A 22,812-nucleotide genomic window follows, 5' to 3' on the forward strand; every position below is an offset into this window, starting at 1 on the left:
CAGGAAAAAAGACACAGATGTGTATAACGGACTTTTGGACTCAGAGGGAGAGGGAGAGAGTGGGATGATTTGGGAAAATGGCATTCTAACATGTATACTGTCATGTAAGAATCGAATCGCCAGTCTATGTCTGATGCAGGATACAGCATGCTTGGGGCTGGTGCATGGGGATGACCCAGAGAGATGTTATGGGGAGGGAGGTGGGAAGGGGGTTCATGTTTGGGAATGCATGTAATAATTAAAGATTTTAAAATTAAAAAAATTTAAAAAAAGAAAAAAATCAGAAAACAGTAAAAAAATAATTAAAAGATGAAAAACCTAAAAAAAAAAAAATAAATAAAAAATTATCTACCATACTATATAAAAGAAAAAAAAAAGTTTCCACTGTGAAAGTCATTTTACCCTGGAAAACTTAGGAAATATGATGATATCATCAAATTTAGTAAGAAAACCATAATCTTAAATGCCAATAGTTACTGTTAGCCAGACTCTCCTTCTAAGCACTATTACAATGGATTGACTGACAATCATGTGAGAAATAGTCTATCAATATACTCAATTTACAGATGAGAAATCTGAAATGAAAGGGGGGGGAGGACAGTTCTAAATTGTCTAACATCACAAAAACTCCTAAAATGTTGAGCTAGGATTATGAGCCAGTAGGTAGGCTCTAAAAGCTGTCCTTTTAAACAGTTTGCTCAACAGTTTGCTAAGTAAATGGACAATGTTTATTGACAAAATGCCATAAATATGTTAAAATATGTTAAATATTACCAAATTAATCTTTAAGAATCACTTATTACTGCTTGATTTTGTTGCAGTTTTAATGAACTGGGGCATTTATTCACCATGCCTCACGATTTGTTCATTTATTCATCGGGCAAATATGAATTGATCATCTGCCAAGGACAGGATTTATATACTAACGCCTGGGCATTATAGTGAAAAACAATTATGAGTTCAGAGCATGCCTCCAGCATGGAAGGGTGGATATGATGAACAGATTCTACAATTTTAAAGTGCTCCGAAACAAAACACATGGCTATTTAAGAGGATGCAATAAGGAGATCTGGAGAGTGAGGTCAGGCTCTTTTGAGGAAGAAGTCTAATCTGATATCTGGAGGATAAATAGCAATTAATGACACAGAAGAAAAAGAGATTGACATTCCAGTCATAGAGGATGCCGCATGTACTGACCTTATCCATAAGAAACACAATATTTTCAAGACCTTGAAAAATGCCCCAAGTTGCTAAACAACACAAAGTGAGACAAAAAATGGCATAAAATATAGCTGCTGAGATGTGTAGGTACAGAGCAGGAAAAGCTATGTAGATCTACTAAATAGTTTGTTCTTTATTTAAAAGCAATAGACAATCACTGAATAGACCTAAAAAAGGAAGCCTCATGCTCATATCTGCATTTAAGATAAGATACCTCAGGATAACTGAGCTCACAGGACACATGATATGGCCCTATCCTGATAAGCTGGTCATTCAAAAAAAAAAAAAAAAGAATACGAAAAAGTTGGACAAAACTCAAAAATTATCTGCTTGTGGGCTGAAGAGCTAATAACAGTGTCAAGAATTACTGGGATAGAATTCTACAAGGACAGTTTCACAGTGTGTGTTTACCTGCTCAGGCATCTGTAACAAAGCACCATGCACTCAGTGACTCATACCAACAGAAATGTATATCTATAGTTCTGGAGTCTAGAAGTATGGTTTCAGGCTGCCAGTGATAAAGTTTTGGTGAAGAACTGCTTCCAGGATCATAGACAACCATCTTTTCCTTGTGTCCTCACAGAATACATGGAATGAGGGAACTCTTTGGGCTATCTTGTATATGGGCACTAATCCCATTCATCAGACCTTTACTCTCATGACCTTCAGTTCAGTTCAGTTCAGTTCAGTCACTCAGTCATGTCCATCCCTTTGTGACCCCATGAATTGCAGCACGCCAGGCCTCCCTATCCATCCCTATCATGGGAACCTAAGAATCTGGAGGCTACGGCTTATTGTTAAAATATCTCCAGGTTAAGGGCTGAGGAATCGGTGTTCAGCTCCCCCAACTTTGGGGAATAGCCCTAGAGAGCCTTCTTCCCATAAGATTGAAACAGCCAAGATCTCCTTACTAAAGGAAGAAAGAACCAGAAGTGGAAACATACACAGATCCCTGTGCAGTTTTTAAATGACCTGTCTCTGAAATTGAATTAAGAAGATCCTTGGATATCAATGTCAAGCCCCAGGCAGCAGCATCAGTTCAGTTCATTTCAGCTGCTCAGTCGTGTCCAACTCTTTGTGACCCCATGAACTGCAGCACACCAGGCCTCCCTGTCCATCACCAATTCCTGGAGTCTACCCAAACTCATGTTGAGTCAGTGATGCCATCTAACCATCTCATCCTCTGTCGTCCCCTTCTCCTGCCTTCACTCTTTCCCAACATCAGGGTCTTTTCAAATGAGTCAGCTCTTCACATCAGTTCAGTTCAGTTCAGTTCAGTCACTCGGTCATGTTCGATTATTTGCGACCCCATGAATAGCAGCACGCCAGACCTCCCTGTTCATCACCAACTCCCGGAGTTCACCAGAATCACATCCATCGAGTCCATGATGCCATCCAGCCATCTCATCCTTCGTTGTCCCCTTCTCCTCCCGCCCCCAATGCCTCTCAGCATCACAGTTTTTTTCCAATGAGTCAACTCTTCTCATGAGGTGGCCAAAGTACTGGAGCTTCAGCTTTAGCATCAGTCCTTCCAATGAACACCCATGACTGATTTCCTTTAGAATGGACTGGTTGGATCTCCTTGCAGTCCAAGGGACTCTCAAGAGTCTTCTCTAATACCACAGTTCAAAAGCATCAATTCTTCGGCGCTCAGCCTTCTTCACAGTCCAACTCTCACATCCATACACGACCACAGGAAAAACCATAGCCTTGACTAGACGGAACTTAGTCGGCAAAGTAATGTCGCTGCTTTTGAATATACTATCTAGGTTGATCATAACTTTTCTTCCAAGGAGTAAGCGTCTTTTAATTTCGTGGCTGCAATCAGCATCTGCAGTGATTTTGGAGCCCCAAAAAATAAAGTCTGACACTGTTTCTACTGTTTCCCCATCTATTTCCCATGAAGTGATGGGATCAGATGCCATGATCTTCATTTTCTGAATGTTGAGCTTTAAGCCGACTTTTTTGCTCTCCTCTTTCACTTTCATCAAGAGGCTTTTTAGCTCCTCTTCACTTTCTGCCATAAAGGTGGTGTCATCTGCATATCTGAGGTGATTGATATTGCTCCCAGCAATCTTGATTCCAGCTTGTGTTTCTTCCAGTCCTGCGTTTCTCATGATGTACTCTGCATGGAAGTTAAATAAGCAGGGTGACAATATACAGCCTCGATGTACTCCTTTTCCTATTTGGAACCAGTCTGTTGTTCCATGTCACATCAGGTGGCCAAAATTTGGAGTTTCAGCTTCAACATCAGACCTTCCAATGAACACCCAGGGCTGATCTCCTTTAGGATGGACTGGTTGGATCTTCTTGCAGTCCAAGGGACTCTCAAGAGTCTTCTCCAACACCGCAGTTCAAAAGTATCAATTCTTCAGTGTTCAGCTTTCTTTATAGTCCACCTCTCACATCCATACATGACTACTGGAAAAACCATAGCCTTGACTAGACGGATCTTTGTTGACAAAGAAATTTCTCTGCTTTTTAATATGCTGTCTAGGTTGGTCATAACTTTCCTTCCAAAGAGTAACCATCTTTAAATTTCATGCAGCAGCATATACAACTCTAATTACAATATTATCCCAGCCCTACCCTTGAGTTACATCTAAAAGTGTTTCTTAAATTCAGTGCCTGACACATTAGAAAAGAAAAAAAAAAATAAAAACAAAAGAAAAACTAGATTCATTATATGACAAGAACACGTGGGTAAAAACCAACAATAGACAACAGATGTTTAGGTTATCAGAACCAGATTTTAAGATAACTATAATTACTGTGCTCAACAGAATTTTAAAATCAGACTCTGATGGTGCCAAAGGTGTTTTATTAACTCTCCCAGTGTTAGCAACTGTGGATCTGGACAGGGCACAGTAGAAAGAGCATGGCTTGGTTCTTAAAGGAATGTACAAGGTAAATTCAATTTTCCCCTCCCATCCCCGTCATTTCTGCCTAGTTATATGTTCCAAGCCATGGTTCAGGGAAGGAGAACCAAAACCAAAAACAGGCATCTTCTGGGATAAAGCTGTAGAAATCACCCTTTGGACCTACTGACATGGTTGGAATTTGTGGGGGCAAAGTTGAACAAAGGAAGGAACTGAGGATCTTCAAAACTTTGCCCAGGAATCCCTTAGAGTCTCTGAGTAAATATTGCACTAAGCAGTGCAAGGCCCTGGTCATGTCTAGTTATATCTTAAATGAGGAATATGAAGAAAATTCCTGTGCTTTACACAAAAGGCAAGGTGCAATGAATTAACGCCCACCACAAACTGTTTTATGATCTTTATTGAAGTTGAATGCATTAGTAAACACAGCATTCATTCTTCAGATACTACGGAAAAGCCAACAATTTCTACTCTGATTCCCTAAAGCCAGTATTATCTGGTAAATATGACTGAAAAACAAGAAATGAGTTCAGAAGGTTGCGGCATGCTCAATTTACAGAGAATATTGGAACTCTCTGGATATTTAAGCTCATTCACCATACCTTAGAGGTATGCTACATACCCTGAAATTTACTTACTCTCATGACTATTAATAGCTTCCCATAACTTACTGACACAACTTCTTAGATTTCTACTCTCCTCTGGATCTGACTCCAACCTCCCATTCAGAACTCAGTCTCTCATGCCCTGGACCTCCAACCCGATAATATTGTTGCAAAATAACTAATTATTATATGTGACCGAACTGTCAAAACTTAAATATGAAATGTCATTTCTCTCTTTGCCCCTTGCCTTCCTACAAAACAAAACTACTTATCCTTCAAAGTGCAATTTTTGCTACTTTCTCCAAAGTTTTTAGCTAGAATCTCCATTATAGTCTATGAAATTCTTCTTCCTAAAATTATCCTCATAATATTTTTAAAAATTTCCCCATCCTTGAAATGAATAAGAGATCTAATAACTTTTAAAACTTCTTCATATATATCTGTTGTTGTTCAGTCATTCAGTCATGTCTGACTCTTTGTGACCCCATGGACTACAATATACTGGGCTTCGCTAGCTCCCGGAGTTTGCTCAGATCCATGTACATTGAGTTGATGATACTATCTAACCTTCTCATCCTCTGCCACTCCCTTCTTCTCCTGCCCTCAATCTTTCCCAGCATCAGGGTCTTTTCTAATAAGTTGGCTGTTTGCATCAGGTGGTCAAAGTACTGGAGCTTCAGCTTCAGCATCAGTCCTTGCAATGAATGTTCAGGGTTGATTTCCTTTAGGATTAATTGGTTTGATTTCCTTGAAGTCCAAGGAACTCTCAAAAGCCTTCTCCAGTACCACAATTCAAAAGCATCAGTTCTTCAGTGCTCAGTGTTCTTTATGGTCCAACTTTCATATCTTTGAAGACTGCATTTTGATCTATATCACAACTCATTTGAGGTTTTATATATATTGCATTTTGACTCCTCAGACAAGACTCTCCATTTAACATTCTGTCACACTTATTATCCTAGACAGAATAATCTATTGTTCCGCATACCTGTCTTTTTCACCAGACCGTAGGCTGAGACCATGTCTCAATCATATTTTTCATTTTATACAGTTTATCATTCACATACCACTGACCCAGAAAGATCTTTACCAGTCATTTGCCTTTCTACCATTTTCAATACCAGATGGAGATAAAGATAATATATCACTGTGAAATATACAATTCTTAAAACTGATTTATTATTTTGTGCTCCTTTTGGTACTTCTAGCTCCTCTTACTTTGTAGCATTAACTACTATATCAAAAAAAGTGTTGAAAGAAAGAAGATGTGTGTAGATGAATGGTTGTATAAACAGTAAATAAGATGAATGTATATATACACAAATTTTAGTTAATACTTAATAAATGTTTGTTAAATGAATACTTTTAGAATGACCTGAGCCAACTGTTTTTATAAGCAACAATATAATAAAATAGACTGGTAAAATCTTAGGCAGAAAAAAATTAAATTTTCCAGCCTGTGATACTTTTTACTGAAATACTTCTGACCCTTACTAGTACCATAAAAATTGATTTATTTTACCAAAAGTTTTACTATATACCCAATAATGCATGCTTCTGTGTCACACAACATGGTTACAAGGCAGGCATTTAAAATTTCCTGATGGACAGGAATAGTTATAATAAATAATAACTTTATTGATTAGTTTAATGATAACTTTATTGATTAGTGAAAGAGGAGAGTGAAGGAGTTGGGTTAAAACTCAACATTCAGAAAACAAAGATCATGGTATCTGGTCCCATCACTTCATGGCAAATATATGGGGAAACAATGGAAACAGTGACAGACTTTATTTTGGGACTCCAAAATCACTGCAGATGGTGATTGTGGCCATGAAATTAAAAGATGCTTACTCCTTGGAAGGAAAGTTATGACCAACCTAGACAGCATATTAAAAAGCAGAGACATTGCTTTGCCAACAAAAGTCCTTCTAGTCAAAGCAATGTTTTTTCTAGTATTCATGTATGGATGTGAGAGTTGGACTCTAAAGAAAGCTGAGCACTGAAGAATTGATGCTTTTGAACTGTGGTATTGAAGAAGACTCTTGAGAGTCCCTTGGACTGCAAGGAGATCCAACCAGTCAATCCTAAAGGAAATCAGTCCTGAATAATCACTGAAAAGACTGATGCTGAAGCTGAAACTCCAATACTTTGGCCACCTGATGTGAAGAATTGACTCATTGAAATAGACCCTGCTGCTGGGAAAGATTGAAGGTGGGAGAAGAAGGGGACGACAGAGGATGAGATGGTTGGATGGTATCACTGAGTCAATGGACATGAGTTAGAGTAAACTCTGGTAGTCAGCGATGGACAGGGAGGCCTGGCGTGTTGCAGTCCATGGAGTCACAAAGAGTCAGACACTACTGAGCGACTGAACCAAACTGAGCTGAACTGATGTCAGACTTTCTTCTGATTGCTCTCCATTGATGCTGGCCATGCAGTGAACTAGATACTGTGACATTTTTCAGGTATATAAACTGAAACTCAAAGAAATTATACAACTTGATTAAATTCTAAAGATATAAAATCTCTATTTCATATCTCAACTTTCTCTTCTAACTCCAGAGTACATATTCTTTCTACAATAATAGGCTATATTTCAACGTATATGGTAGAGTAGTTGAAGTCATACATTTGTAGAAAAAAAAAAGAAAAAATGTTCCTCTAAACTTCTAAAGCTACCTCTTATTCCTCCCAGGCCATTTGACAAATGATTTTACTTGAAAAGTCTGAGTCAATGGGACTTGGTTAACCTGTATAGTGCTTACTCATTTCATTCGAAGTTGCCACTTAATATGCATTCGCATTAGGAATAACAAGAAAGTTATCAAAATCGTAACACAGTTGAGCATAGAAGCTTCCCATTTCACTCAGAACTTTGCCATGTTCCTTACGATTTAAGCAAATAAAGGATAGTTCAGTTTATTAAGGCAAATGTGAGCCTGTGAATAAGAAGCCGAATAATACAAACAAAACTCATGACAAACTCAATCTTAAATATGTGGGAGCAGAGAGAAAGTATACAAGTTAATAAAAGTTATATATGTTATTAAAATAAGTTATAAAAATACTTCTATCATCTCTTGAATTTTTACAATGTGGGATTACTGTGTAACAGATGTGAATAAAATATTCTTTTGAAAACACTTCTGAAAGGTTTTTATTCTTTAGTCTGTATCATTATGCTGAAGAGCAGGAAATAATGGGAAAAAAATATACTGCTTATCTAAATAAGTTTCTTTACATTTTAAATATGATAATATCATGAATGATGTTCTCTCTATTGTACTAGTCTGACTAAAACAAGGTCTTTTCATTTCCTGGCTTACTTCTAATAAAAAGTCAAAATAACAGCTTTAAAAAAAATTATTTTGTACATCAACAGAAAATTTCTGGCACAACTCTTACCCCTATCATAGACAGATTTTTTTATATTAAAGTGCTGTATGCATCCATATATTATATTTTTATAATAAAATATATTGTTTATATATTCGTATATTCAATAAGTGTGAATTTAGTTCCTACTATGTGTTAGAAACTCATCTAAGTGCTGATAATTTATTGATTCATAAAATAAATCAAGTCTTAACTCTTGAGGGATTTTCACTCGGGCTGAAGAAAAGAGAAAATAAATACACAAATGAATGTAAAAGAAAGCACTGATAATTACAGTAAGAATAGAGAAGATAGAAGTGATATTGTTACAGAAAGTGGCATGTCTTAGTTCACTTGAATTCTACACACACACACACATATACACCATTACATAAATTTTCCCCTAAACGTTGTTATGTCAAAATCCATGCAGAAGAGGTTTTTAAGAAGATGAAGAAAAAGTGTGAAGTCTCTGAGATGGAAGCAAACTTGTGTGCTCAAGAGACAGAAAGCAGTTCAGTGTGGCTTGATCATAGTGAATGGGTGGATAAAAGAACTGAATTAAGTGATCAAAGAGGACTTTATAAAACATAGTAAAAAGATTTTAATTCATTGTATTTTAAAAAATAGGGTTGAAAGAGGGTAGTGACATTATCTATTTAATTTTATTGGCTTGAACTAAGTCGATAGAAGTGAAAATGGTAAAGTAGTAAAAAGAAATATATATTTTGGAGACAGAGGCTTCAGAATTTATTGATGGATTGACTATGAGGGTTAAAGAAAGAAAGAAATCAAGAATGACTCAAGTTTTTGGCCTTAGTATCTGTGTGAATTGTGGTTTAATTTACTGCAAACTAAAGAATCAATAGTTCTGTTATGGTCAGAATAATCCTGAGAGGGCTAACAGATGAGATGTCAAGTAAACAGTTGAATATAATGGGGAAGAAAGAAAATTCTGGGCTATGGAAATATACACTTGAGCCATTGGCATATAAATAGTACTTTAAGAAAGTGGGCTGCATAAGATCATTTAGGAGAAAGAGTGTCAAAAGAAAATTTTAAAAAGGAGAAGACTAAGTACATAGCTCTAGCACTCTCCAACATTAAAACACCTGGCAGGAAGACTTCTTCTCTGCCCATGAAGGATTATATGTTACAAGAAGTACCACCAAACTATACATACCTAGAAAACTGTATAAAGTATACAAAACAAATATTTTCATGCATTGCAGAACAGATACTATCAAATTGCAAGGATATGATCCCCAGAAAAAGAGAAACCAATGACGTGAACTCTAAAATTTCCCAAGCTTACCACCTCGAGGCAGTTCCCAGGCTCCTGCATAGGGAGGGTGACTCAAACAGAGCTCAGAAGTCCTAACTTCAGGAGACAGAGATTGGATTTCAGGAAGATACGCAGCTAAGGATTTATGAAGCAGAGTACTGGAGAGGAGAGTGCTTCAGAAAGAGGACTCTGGATGTCTTCAGAAGGGTCTCTTTGGGACCCTCGGTGAATGTCACGGGTTGTATGTGCATGAGGTGAAACTCCATGAGTTTGGGAAAAGAACTACCAGAATGTAGTAAACCGCAGATTCCTAGGGCTTACATTGGGCTATAAATATTCATCTTCCTGGACTCCCCTGTGGTCGAGTGATCAAGAGTCTGTACTCCCAGAGCAGGGGACCTGGGTTCAATACCTGGTGAGAGAACTAAGATCCCACATGCTGCAACTAAGCGTTCACATGCCCCAACCAAGACTGAAGATCTCATATGCTACAACTAAGACCCAACACAGCCAAATAAATAAATGAACTTTTTTTTTTTAAATACATTCATCTTCACACGAGCCAGCATGGAAAACCATGCCATCCACAGACACTGAAAAGACATATAATTAGCAGTGATCCTACCAAACTTTAAAAGATAATCTAGGATGAAACTGGAGCCGATTATACAGAGTGAAGTAAGCCAGAAAGAAAAACACCAATACAGTATACTAACACATATATATGGAATTTAGAAAGATAGCAATGATGACCCTATATGCAAGACGGCAAAAGAGACACAGATGTGTAGAGAGGACTTTTGGATTCAGAGGGAGAGGGAGAGGGTGGGATGATTTGGGAGAATGGCATTGAAACATGTATTCTATCATGTAAGAAACGAATCGCCAGTCTATGTCCAATGCAGGATACAGGATGCTTGGGGCTGGTGCACGGGGATGACCCAGAGAGATGTTATGGGGAGGGAGGTGGGAGAGGGGTTCATGTTTGGGAACACATGTACACCTGTGGTGGATTCATGTCAATGTATGGCAAAACCAATACAGTATTGTAAAGTAAAATAAAGTAAAAATAAATTTTTTTTAGAAAAAGATAATCTAAAAATGATTCAACTAATTAAAAGTCACTTAATTATATGACAGGTGAAGTCCGATGCTCTTTAAAAGAGTAAGCAAAATCAAGCACACAACAACAAAAATATTATCAACGTTTGGTATTCTACTAAAAATTACCAGCCACGCAAAGAGGCCAGAGAATATAATACACAATCCAAACAAACTTGATCAATATAAATATATCCAGAAATGATAGAAATAATAAAATTAAACCACAACACATCTGTATGAATGAAGCACGATATCAAGAAAATAGAGAATGCTTAAATATAATAAGCAAGCAAATGAACAATGTACAAAGATTGAAAATTAATTTATAGAGAATAAAAATGCAGTATCTGAAATTTAAAATATCCCAAATGGCATTAATGTTGGCTTAGACTCTGTAGAAGAAATATTAGTGAACAAAACATTGCTGTAGAGTAATTCAAAATTAGGTACAAAAATAAAGGGAAACAGACTGAAAAAAAAAAAAATAAGAGGGCACAGAAAATACCTATGGGAAAATATAAAGTACTATAATTCACATAAAATTGAAATCTCAAACAATAGAAGCTGAACATTATTTGAGGAAATAATGGATACATTTTCCCCAAATGTGATGAAAAATAAAACCCTAAGTTCTATGAACTTCAATGAATTCTAAGAAAATACATTTTAAAAAAATCTTGACAATGTTAATAATAAAATTTTTGATACACGTGTCTACATGTCACAGAATGAGAGATATATACAATGGAATAAATAAAAGGCTCATAATTCTTTTGACTATTTTCATAAATGAGTAAATCAGAGGAAACTGGAGAGGTATTTCTAATTCCTAAAAATGAAAATAAAAACTTTCAAACTATGTTCTTAGAGAAAACGTCTTCCCAAATTGAAGGAACAAATTAAATTTTTTCAGAGAAATAAAATTTAAGATAATCAATTGCCAATAGATTTGATCTACAATAAAAGTTAAAAAGAAAGCTCAAAAAAGAGAAACAATTATGCCAAAAGGAAATGCAAAAATACAACCAAACAAAATGAAGATCACCAAAAATTGCAAACAAGTGAGTAAACGTTAAAGGTGTTATTTTCATTTTGAATTTCTTTCAAAAATGTGTGATTCTTTTAAAGAAAAATTAGAAAAATGAATTGACTGTTTGTAACACTTAACAAGATGTGGTCAAAATTGAGGTATACATTTTTAAGATTTTAATAAGGGGCATGAGTTAGATTTTTATGTTATATTTAGATGTAGGAAATTATAACTTTCTGCTCAAAAACACATTTTCCAATAGTACATAAATTAAATATATATATATATTAGAAATGCATAATATGGAAGAAGGAAACTGCAAAAGATAATATAAAGGATGAACCAATGAATGTAAAGAAGTAGGCATACAGTACAGAATAAAAAAAAATTAAGAAAAATGAATGATAATTTATGTCAAATGTTACTGATAACTTTTTAAACTGATTTTTTAAAAAAAGGCTTTTGAGGTGTCAGGCATCTAAATACACATTGAAAAATTTAAACAAAATCTGCCTTCAAGGATATTTTATTTATTGCAATGAGTAAATAGTTTGAGTATCTGGAAGACTATAGAGAACTTATATTTGTGCTTTAGCATGCTGTATACAATCGATGGGCTTCCCTGGTGACTCGCTGGTAAAAAAAAAAAAAAAAAAAAAAACTTGCCTGCCAATACAGGAGACACAGGTTTGATCTCTGGGTCTAGAAGATTCCCTGGAGAAAGAAATGACAACCCACTCCAGTATTCTTATCTGAGAAATCCCATGGACAGAGGAACCAAGCAGATTGCACTCCATGGGGTCTCAGAAGAGTCAGACACGACTTAGCAACTAAACAACAACAATACAATTGGTAACTGGGAACTATTTTTGTGGAACGATGAGAATTAAAGTCTGTTAGATTATATGGTAAATTAAGTTGGTTGAGGAAAAATATTCCAGATGTCTAAACACAGCTTCCTTCCTGTGTCTCTGATCAGAATTGCATCAAATGCCAGTGAAAAGTCCAACATTTGTATGAGAATTGGAAATAGCAATTTACTTGAGCAAAATAAGGTTTATATGCTAGAACTGGTGGGAAACTTGGCCCTGCCCACACTAGCATGAAGACACAGTAAAAATAAACATCTTTCAAGAAAAATTTTATTTGATAAGAACAGAAGTAAACAACTGAAAAGTTAATGAAGTCAAGCAAGAGAGTGTTGTAGTTTCGTTGATACTGTTGTTTGGTTTTGTGGCTTATAGACGATATTTGTTTTGGGTTTTTTTTTTTTTCCCTTAAATTTAGAATAAAGTTAGATGCAGGAAAGTTTATAATGAGGGAAACACAATAGATTTTTGGAGAGGATACAGTTTCTATAGCTCAAATGGAATTGATGGATTGTCTTAGATAAAAGTACAGACAGAGGTCCTCTTGTTGCAAAGGGAAGGAAGGGCATGCATGTGCAGAGGTGAGTAGGAGAGCAGAATTGCTGTGATGACAAAAAGATATTTTAAGGTGATCTTGACTACTTGCTCTGCAAATTAGAAGACCAATTCCTGGGTTGGGCACTGAGACTTGGGGAGTACTGCTGCAGGACTGAGTAAAGAGGAGTAGGATTAAAAGGATGTCTTGAGAGGTGAAATAGAACTTGTCCTTGGGAAGCATAGGAGGTTGGTCTTGTAAATGATGGTCTGAAGTCCTTGGTTATAAATGTGAGGTGTTCAGTTCAGTTCAGTCGCTCAGTCGTGTCCACCTCATTGTGACCCCATGAATCACAGCACGCCAGGTATCCCTGTCCAACACCAACTCCCGGAGTTCACTCAAACTCACGTCCATCGAGTCAGTGATGCCATCCAGCCATCTCATCCTCTGTCGTCCCCTTCTCCTCCTGCCCCCAATCCTTCCCAGAATCAGAGTCTTTTCCAGTGAGTCAACTCTTCGCATGAGGTGGCCAAAGTACTGGAGTTTCAGCTCCAGCATCATTCCTTCCAAAGAAATCCCAGGGTTGATCTCCTTCAGAATGGACTGGTTGGATCTCCTTGTAATCCAAGGGAATCTCAAGAGACTTCTCCAACACCACAGTTCAAAAGCATCAATTCTTCGGTGCTCAGCTTTCTTCACAGTCCAACTCTCACATCCATACATGACCACTGGAAAAACCATAGCCTTGACTAGACGGACCTTTGTTGGCAAAGTAATGTCTCTGCTTTTGAATATGCTATCTAGGTTGGTCATAACTTTTCTTCCAAGGAGTAAACGTCTTTTAATTTCATGGCTGCAATCACCATCTGCAGTGATTTTGGAACCCCCTAAAATAAAGTCTGACACTGTTTCTACTGTTTCCCCATCTATTTGCCATGAAGTGATGGGACCAGATGCCATGATCTTTGTTTTTAGAATGTTGAGAATTAAGCCAACTTTTTCACTCTCCACATTTGCTTTCATCAAGAGGCTTTCACTTTCTGCCATAAGGGTAGTGTCATCTGCACATCTGCATATCTGAGGTTATTGGTATTTCTCCCGGAAATCTTGATTCCAGCTTGTACTTCTTCCACCCCAGCGTTTCTCATGATGTACTCTGCATAGATTAAATAAGCAGGGTGACAATATACACCTTTGACGTACTCCTTTTCCTATTCAGAATCAGTCTGTTGTTCCATGTCCTGTTCTAACTGTTTCTTCCTGACCTGCATACAGGTTTCTCAAGGGCCAGGTGAGGTGGTCTGGTATTTCCATCTCTTTCAGAATCTTCCACAGTTTATTGTGATCCACACAGTCAAAGGCTTTGGCATAGTCAATAAAGCAGAAATAGATGTTTTTCTGGAACTCTCTTGCTTTTTCAATGATCCAGCAGATGTTGGCAATTTGATCTCTGGTTCCTCTGCCTTTTCTAAAACCAACTTGAACAACAGGAAGTTCACAGTTCATGTATTGCTGAAGCCTGGCTTGGAGAATTTTGAGCATTACTTTACTAGCATGTGAGATGAGTGCAATTGTGCGGTAGTTTGAGCATTCCTTGGCATTGCCTTTCTTTGCGATTGGAATGAAAACTGACCTTTTCCAGTTCTGTGGCCACTGCTGAGTTTCCCAAATTTGCTGGCATATTGAGTGCAGCACTTTCACAGCATCATCTTTCAGGATTTGAAATAGCTCAACTGGAATTCCATCACCTCTACTAGCTTTGTTTGTAGTGATGCTTTCTAAGGCCCACTTGACTTCACATTCCAGGATGTCTGGCTCTAGGTGAGTGATCTGGGTCATGAAGATCTTTTTTTGTACAGTTCTTCTGTGTATTCTTGCCACCTCTTCTTAATATTCTGCTTCTGTTAAGTCCATACTATTTCTGTTCTTTATCGAGCCCATCTTTGCATGAAATATTCCCCTGGTATCTCTAATTTTCTTGAAGAGATCTCTGCTGCTGCTGCTAAGTCACTTCAGTCATGTCCGACTCTGTGCGACCACATAGATGGCAGCCCACCAGGCTCCCCTGTCCCTGGGATTCTCCAGGCAAGAACTCCGGAGTGGGTTGTCTTTCCCATTCTGTTGTTTTCTTCTATTTCTTTGCATTGCTCCCTGAGGAAGGCTTTCTTATCTCTTCTTCCTATTCTTTGGAACTCTGCATTCAGATGCTTATATCTTTCCTTTTTCCCTTTGCTTTTTATTTTTCTTCTTTTCACAGCTATTGGTTACATCTCCTCAGACAGCCATTTTGTCTTTTTGCATTTCTTTTCCATGGGGATGGTCTTGATCCCTGTCTCCTGTACAATGTCACAAACCTCCGCCCATAACTCATCAGGCACTCTATCTATCAGATCTAGTCCCTTAAATCTATTTCTCACTTCCACTGTATAATCATAAAGGATTTGATTTAGGTCATACCTGAATGGTCTAGTGGTTTTCCCTACTTTCTTCAATTTAAGTCTGAATTTGGCAATAAAGGAGTTCATGATCTGAGCCACAGTCAGCTCCTGGTCTTGTTTTTGTTGACTATATAGAGCTTCTCCATCTTTGGCTGCAAAGAATATAATCAATCTGATTTCGGTGTTGACCATCTGGTGATGTCCATGTGTAGAGTCTTCTCTTGTGTTGTTGGAAGAGGGTGTTTGCTGTGACCAGTGCATTTTCTTCGCAAATTCTATTAGTCTTTGCCTTGCTTCATTCCACATTCCAAGGCCTAATTTGCCTGTTACTCCAGGTGTTTCTTGACTTCCTACTTTTGCATTCCAGTTCCCTATAATGAAAATGATATCTTTTTTGGGTGTGAGTTCTAAAAGATCTTGTAGGTCTTCATAGAACCATTCAACTTCAGCTTCTTCAGCATTACTGGTTGAGGCATAGACTTGGATAACTGTGATATTGAATGGTTTGCTGTGGAAACGAACAGAGTTCATTCTGTCATTTTTGAGATTGCATCCAAGAACTGCATTTCAGACTCTTTTGTTGACCATAATGGCTACTCCATTTCTTCTAAGGGATTCTTGCCCACAGTAGTAGATATAATGGTCATCTGAGTTAAATTCACCCATTCAAGTTCATTTTAGTTCGCTGATTCCTAGAATGTCAACGTTCACTCTTGCCATCTCCTGTTTGACCACTTCCAACTTCCCTTGATCCATGGACCTGACATTCCAGGTTCCTATGCAATATTGCTCTTTACAGCATCGGACCTTGCTTCTATCACCAACCACATCCACAACTGGATATTGTTTTTGCTTTGGCTCCATCCATTCATTCTTTCTGGAGTTATTTCTTCACTGATCTCTGGTAGCATATTGGGCACCTACTGACCTGGGGAGTCCCTCTTTCAGTATCATTCAAACAAATGCAGCAGATAGTTTTAAGTTGAGATGTGGGTTTTGTAGGTGAGAAAGGCAATGAAGTTGAGACCGATTGAAAGGGATTGAATATAATGCTGAGCTGTGGATTCCAAGTCAGTATGTGATGATTGACAGAGTGATGACATTTTTAAAAACAATAAAGGAAAATTAGCAATAGTTAATCAAATAACTGACTCAATTAGATCAGGCAATTGATAGATTGGTATAACTAGAGTAGGTGGGCTACTGATGCTTGTATTCATAGTGTGATACTTGAAATTAAGAGTTTGGAGTGTATCAAGCACTGGTTCCAGAATATGACAATGGAAGTACATGATTGAGATTAGCTGTAAAGAAAACATAATTCAACATGTGAAGTGACTGAGATATAGGAGGTTGAATGCATTACCCACATAAATTATTCTTAATCATATCAAACCCAACGCTTTCTTCTCATCATACTTTTTTTTTAATTTAAAAGTAAACAAAAAACTGGAAGAAAATGTTTACAACCTATGTCACAGATATGGGGCTAATGCCTCTAATATAAAAGCACTTTTTAAAATGGAGAAAGTAGTTCTTACTCTTGTTATTTTGTATTGTTTTGGAGGAAATACTGGGAAAAGACATAGACATAGCCACTATTGTCTTGAGACTGGAAGTCCCAAATATGATTTCAATTACATCATCATATTGAGGCTTTGAGACAACACAAATGCAGTTGTCTAACTATGCCAAGAGAACACACTGGTTATAGCAAACACCCTCTTCCAACAACACAAGAGAAGATTCTACACATGGACATTACCAGATGGTCAACACCGAAATCAGATTGATTATATTCTTTGCAGCCAAAGATGGAGGAGCTCTATACAGTCAGCAAAAACAAGACCAGGATCTGACTGTGGTTCAGATCATGAACTCCTTATTGCCAAATTCAGACTTAAGTTGAAGAAAGTAGGGAAAACCAATAGACTTCAGATATGACCTAAGTCAAATTCCTTGCGATTATACACTGGAAGTGAGAAATAGTTTTAAGGGACTAGATCTGATAGACCAAGTGCCTGATGAATTATAGATACAGGTTCTTGATGTGTACAGGAGACAGGGATCAAGACCATTCCCAAGAAAAAGAAATGTGGGATCTTCCTGACCCAGGGATCGAACCCATGTCTTCTTCCTTTCAGGTGGATTCTTTACCACTGAGCCACCAGGGAAGCTCCATATCTCGGGGTCTCCTCTTTTCCGTGAACTTTTACTACATTTTTCTCACTTATACTCTGGCCTGGCTTTTATTTTTCAAACTAAGTTACAGCAACCTTGACTTTATACAGCCTCTAGTCTTAACTGTTGAAAGGAATCTGTGCTTTACTATGGCTCACGGATTTTCAGAGAGTTTCATTGTGATTTTTAATTTATTTGACAATGTGAATAATATCTTGATTTATTAGATAATTTTCTTGAAATCTAACTACATTTTTTAGTTTGATGGCTGCTGACATAATTCAATGAGGTTTGGTGTTGTTAAAATAATGAGCTCTTTCAAATTTAAAATCTTACCTTAACTGGAAAATAATTGTTAAAGCATTATTATCTAGGTTAACTTTTCCACATATATATTCAGTGGAATCTTTTTAATAATACTCAAAAAGCCAACCTTAACATTCATGTCCAATGTTCTCTATCTTTGCTTAATACTGGTTTAAAAGGGTTGAGTCAACTGTGTGTCACCCTTAATTGTCAATATTGTAGATTTTGTAGTATTACTCTTGGTAGAAGCCTACGGAAAAGTGTGTATTATTGGATTTGTACATCTGCAATTGTGATAAGCATGGAGATATTTTAACTTGGATACTAAATTTTGTATGACCAATGTCTGTTGCACATCAAATATAGTGTCTATCAAAGATCATTTTTAGAGTGGGCCATGAAAAACATACATGAGTCAAAAACTAGTATGATATATGAACAGAAGGTAGATCTACAATATGCCAATTTATGCTTTACTTGATATAATTATACTTGTTTTTAAGGTGCTTTAAGATGCTAAAAGCATTTCCTGAAGAAGGAAATGGCAACCCGCTCCAGTATTCTTGCCTGGAAAATCCCATGGGCGGAGGAACCAGGTAGGCTACAGTATATGGGGTTGCAAAGAATCGGACATGACTGAGCGACATTTACTATTTACTTTACTAAGATACTAAAATTATTTAATCTTACTTTGGTTTACATAACATGGAGTTCAGTTCAGTTCAGTCGCTCAGTCAAGTCTGACTCTTTGCTACCCCATGAACTGCAGCACGCCAGGCCTCCCTGTCCAACACCAACTCCTGGAGTTCAATCAAACTCATGTCCATAGAGTTGCTGGTGCCATCCAGCCATCTCATCCTCTGTCATCCCCTTCTCCTCCTGCCCCCAATCCTTCCCAGCATCAGGTTCTTTTCGAATGAGTCAACTCTTCCCATTAGGTGGCCAAAGTACAGAAGTTTCAGCTTTAGCATCAGTCCTTCCAAAGAACACCCAGGACTGATCTCCTTTAGAATGGACTGGTTGGAGCTTCTTGCAGTCCAAAGGACTCTCAAGAGTCTTCTTCTCCAACACCACAGTTCAAAAGCATCAATTCTTCAGTGCTCAGCTGTCTTCACAGTCCAACTCTCACATCCATACATGACCACTGGAAAAACCATAGCCTTGACTAGACGGGAACTTTGTTGGCAAAGTAATGTCTCTGCTTTTCAATATGCTGTCTAGGCTGGTGATAACTTTCCTTCCAAGGAGTAAGTGTCTTTTAATTTCATGGCTGCAATCACCATCTGCAGTGATTTTGGAGCCCCAAAAAATAAAGTCTGACACCGTTTCCACTGTTTCCCCATCTATTTCCCATGAAGTGAAGGGACAAGATACCATGATCTTCATTTTCTGAATGTTGAGATTTAAGCCAACTTCTTCACTCTTCTCTTTCACTTTCATCAAGAGGCTCTTTAGTTCCTCTTCACTTTCTGCCACAAGGGTGGTGTCATCTTCATATCTGAGGTGACTGATATTTCTCCCAGCAATCTTGATCCCAGCTTGTGCTTCTTCCACCCCAGCATTTCTCATGATGTACTCTACATATAAGTTTAATAAGCAGGATGACAATATACAGCCTTGATGGACTCCTTTACCTATTTGTAACCAGTCTGTTGTTCCATGTCCAGTTCTAACTGTTGCTTCCTGACCTGCATATAGGTTTCTCAAGAGGCAGGTCAGGTGGTCTGGTATTCCCATCTCTTTCAGAATTTTCCACAGTTTATTGTGATCCACACAGTCAAAGGCTTTGGCATAGTCAATAAAACAGAAATAGATGTTTTTCTGGAACTCTCTTGCTTTTTCCATGATCCACCAGATGTTGGCAATTTGATCTCTGGTCCCTCTGCCTTTTCTAAATCCAGCTTGAACATCAGGGAATTCACGGTTCACGTATTGCTGAAGCCAGGCTTGGAGAATTTTGAGCATTACTTTACTAGCGTATGAGATGCGCTTTACATGTATTATAATGTAATTTCTTGCAAATGTACAAGTTAGATATTATTTGTTTAAATGAGGAATGCTATATAAAAAGTTATTGAGGAAAATATGAAGAAATGGTAAAGCAAGGATTTTTAATGAAGAAATCTGGCTATAGGCCTTGTGCTCTTAAACCCTATGTCATAATGAATGTGCTACATTTGCAACAGGAAAAAACATAAAAAATGACTTTGAAAAATAGTAATACATTATTAGAATGTTAATTTAAAATAATTTCAATGTTACAAAACATGAATATAAAACAGGCTATTATTTAGAATATGGTTGCTACCCATAAACCTGATTTATGGGTAGCAATCATATTCAATAAAATGTAAAGTTAATAACTTAATTTTTCCCATCTGGTAAGATAGATCAATTTCAAATGAATTCCAAGAATATAGGATTTAAATGTTAATAGTTTGTTGTTGTTTAAAAGAAAAATACACTAAAGTCTGCTTATCATTTAATGTAAAGTGTACTAAGATGCATTTAAAAAGTAATCTATACTACTTAAATAGATTTAACTTTCTCTTTCTCATTCCTTCTTAAGGTAATATTTCAGTAGATTAACTATTATTAAGAAATCTAAATGCAGTGAAAAATTATGGTCCAGCAAGAAGAAGAATCTTTTGCTGAGAAAGCAGTACAGTATACCAACTCCAATGAAGCATAAACATTGTAGAATGACCTTAACGCCTACCTTATTTTTTATGTCTGCATAAAGCTGTGAAGTGTGCCTGCAATTAGGCCAATGGAGTAAGGAGAAAAATAATAAAAATGTATGAGGGCAGAATCTTTGCAGGGAATGAATAGGGATGATTGTCAGGTTTATAATATCTATCTTTAACTTCAAATAATATATCTCCAGACATTCGGTGTACAGCCTTGCAAGAATATTTCCTACTTTCCCCTCCTATCCTGTGTAGAGTTGTCCAGTTGACTGTTTGGGTGGTGTTTCTTCTGTGCAGGTGGGAGTCTAACCAAAAAGTAGAGCAATCGTCTGCAGATCCCTGGTGCTCTCTGCGCAGTTCCCTTTCTTCAGTGCTCCAGCCTGCAAATCTAACCCCACCCTCAACCTCCCCTATTTCAGACCTCTACCTCCTCAAGTCAGACTGTTTGGATTTTTCTTCCCTACCACAGCCTGGAGCTTGTCTTCAAGCAGTAAACTGGTGTAATCAAAGGGTCACCTCATTTTTTTCTTTTCTCTCTGGGATCACAGTCCTTTGCTGCCTGTGGATCATGGTCAGAAAATAGACTTTTTCATAGATTTTTGTCCTGGAGGGCAGTTTCCATGATGTTCATTCTTGATGGGTGGAAACCTTTTGATTCCCTCTTCCACCATCTACTTTGCTGATCCTGCTGTTTCTGTGTTACATCATTCTGTGGCCATGGCTTCCCAAAGCTTCTAAGGGCAACCTCAGCAGTGCTTTGTAGCACAGCCTCTCTGGAATCTAGCCAGGGCTCTAAACAGTGTCCCTACAGTATTTAATATGAGAAACTATTCCCATATTAGCAGTATCTCTGTTATCCTTTCACTTAACACTATCAGAATCCTATCCTATTTGTATTTATCTGACTCCTGTCATTACACATTGTAGGTTCTGCATCTCCTGGATATAGTCCCTTTCTTCTGTGTACAGGGCTTGTACTTTCATGAGTAGGAGAGGCTCTGACCAAACCCTAGAGGGACCTCTCTAAAATATGAAGTTTATTAATTACAAAAAAATTTAGTAGTGTATTAGAGGTCTCAGAAGAGGGATTCATTCCAGAAGTAGGTGAGGTCCAAGACAGCCTCACCAGAAAGGTGAATACTGAATTGAATCAATAGCTTGACGTTAGCCAACAAAATAAAAAATACTGGTTTGTATTATGGATTTCAGCGCATGTATACTATACAAAAATCTTGAACTAGTCTATCCTGATAGCAATCGATGTTGTCAGACTCTGCATAGTATTATGCAAAGCATCGTCAAATGGGAGAATGAACATAATAAATGGCAGGAATAGGGTTTCTGATAGATCTCTCAGCTCATCCTTAGCCATCTTGACACTAGATTTCTTATATTCAAGACGATAGCTAATGGTGCAAATCCAATGTGCCAAAATGACCAAAATAAATTAAACTAATCTAGCATAAACACACCTGTGATTGGCATGTAATTGAATTCTAATGATGTATTTTTATAACAACAAAATATATGTGCTTCTTATAATAAGATTATATTATATTCTGCTAGACTATTACATTAAATCTCACACCAGTTAGAGCATCATTTAAATGATTGCACAGCACTGGCCTGAAGATTTTCAAGTTTATGGGTGGCCCTGACATGCCTGCACCTAAAAAAAAAGTGTCTTTATGCTTCAGTGGGCACCTTCATGAACAGTAGTTACATCTACAAATTCTTTGTCACTTAGCTATTATAAAGGTGTGTTTTTCCTTTGAAAAATCTTTCTTATGTCTTTAAAAGTGAAAGTAAAGTCACTCAGTCATGTCCAGCTATTTGCGACCCCATGGACTGTAGCCAACCAGGCTTTTCCATCCATGGGATTTTCCAGGCAAGAATACTGGAGTGGGTTGCCATTTCCTTCTCCAGGAGATCTTCCCAACCCAGGGATTAAACGCTTTACCATCTGAGCCACCAGGGAAGTCCTTTATGTCTTTAAGGTAACTTTAAATCTTAGACTGTCTTGAGATTCATAAGAATGGCAATATCTTCTAATGACCCACATGGTACTTCCAGTCTTACTTTATTTTTTTGGGTCCAGGTGACATGTCTTGTAGGATCTTAGTTCCCCAATCAGGGATCAGACCTGGCCCTAGACAGTGAAAGTGTCAGAGATCAGACCTCCAGGGAATTCCCACTTCTACTGTATTCTTGACAAGTAGGTGTTCAGCTAGATCCCACTGAATACTTCACTGCTTTCTGAGGGAGCCTAGTCCAAATATGTCCAGCAGAGA

The sequence above is a fragment of the Capra hircus genome, chromosome 11 (genome assembly GCF_001704415.2).
Source record: "Capra hircus breed San Clemente chromosome 11, ASM170441v1, whole genome shotgun sequence".
Lineage (NCBI taxonomy): Eukaryota > Metazoa > Chordata > Mammalia > Artiodactyla > Bovidae > Capra > Capra hircus.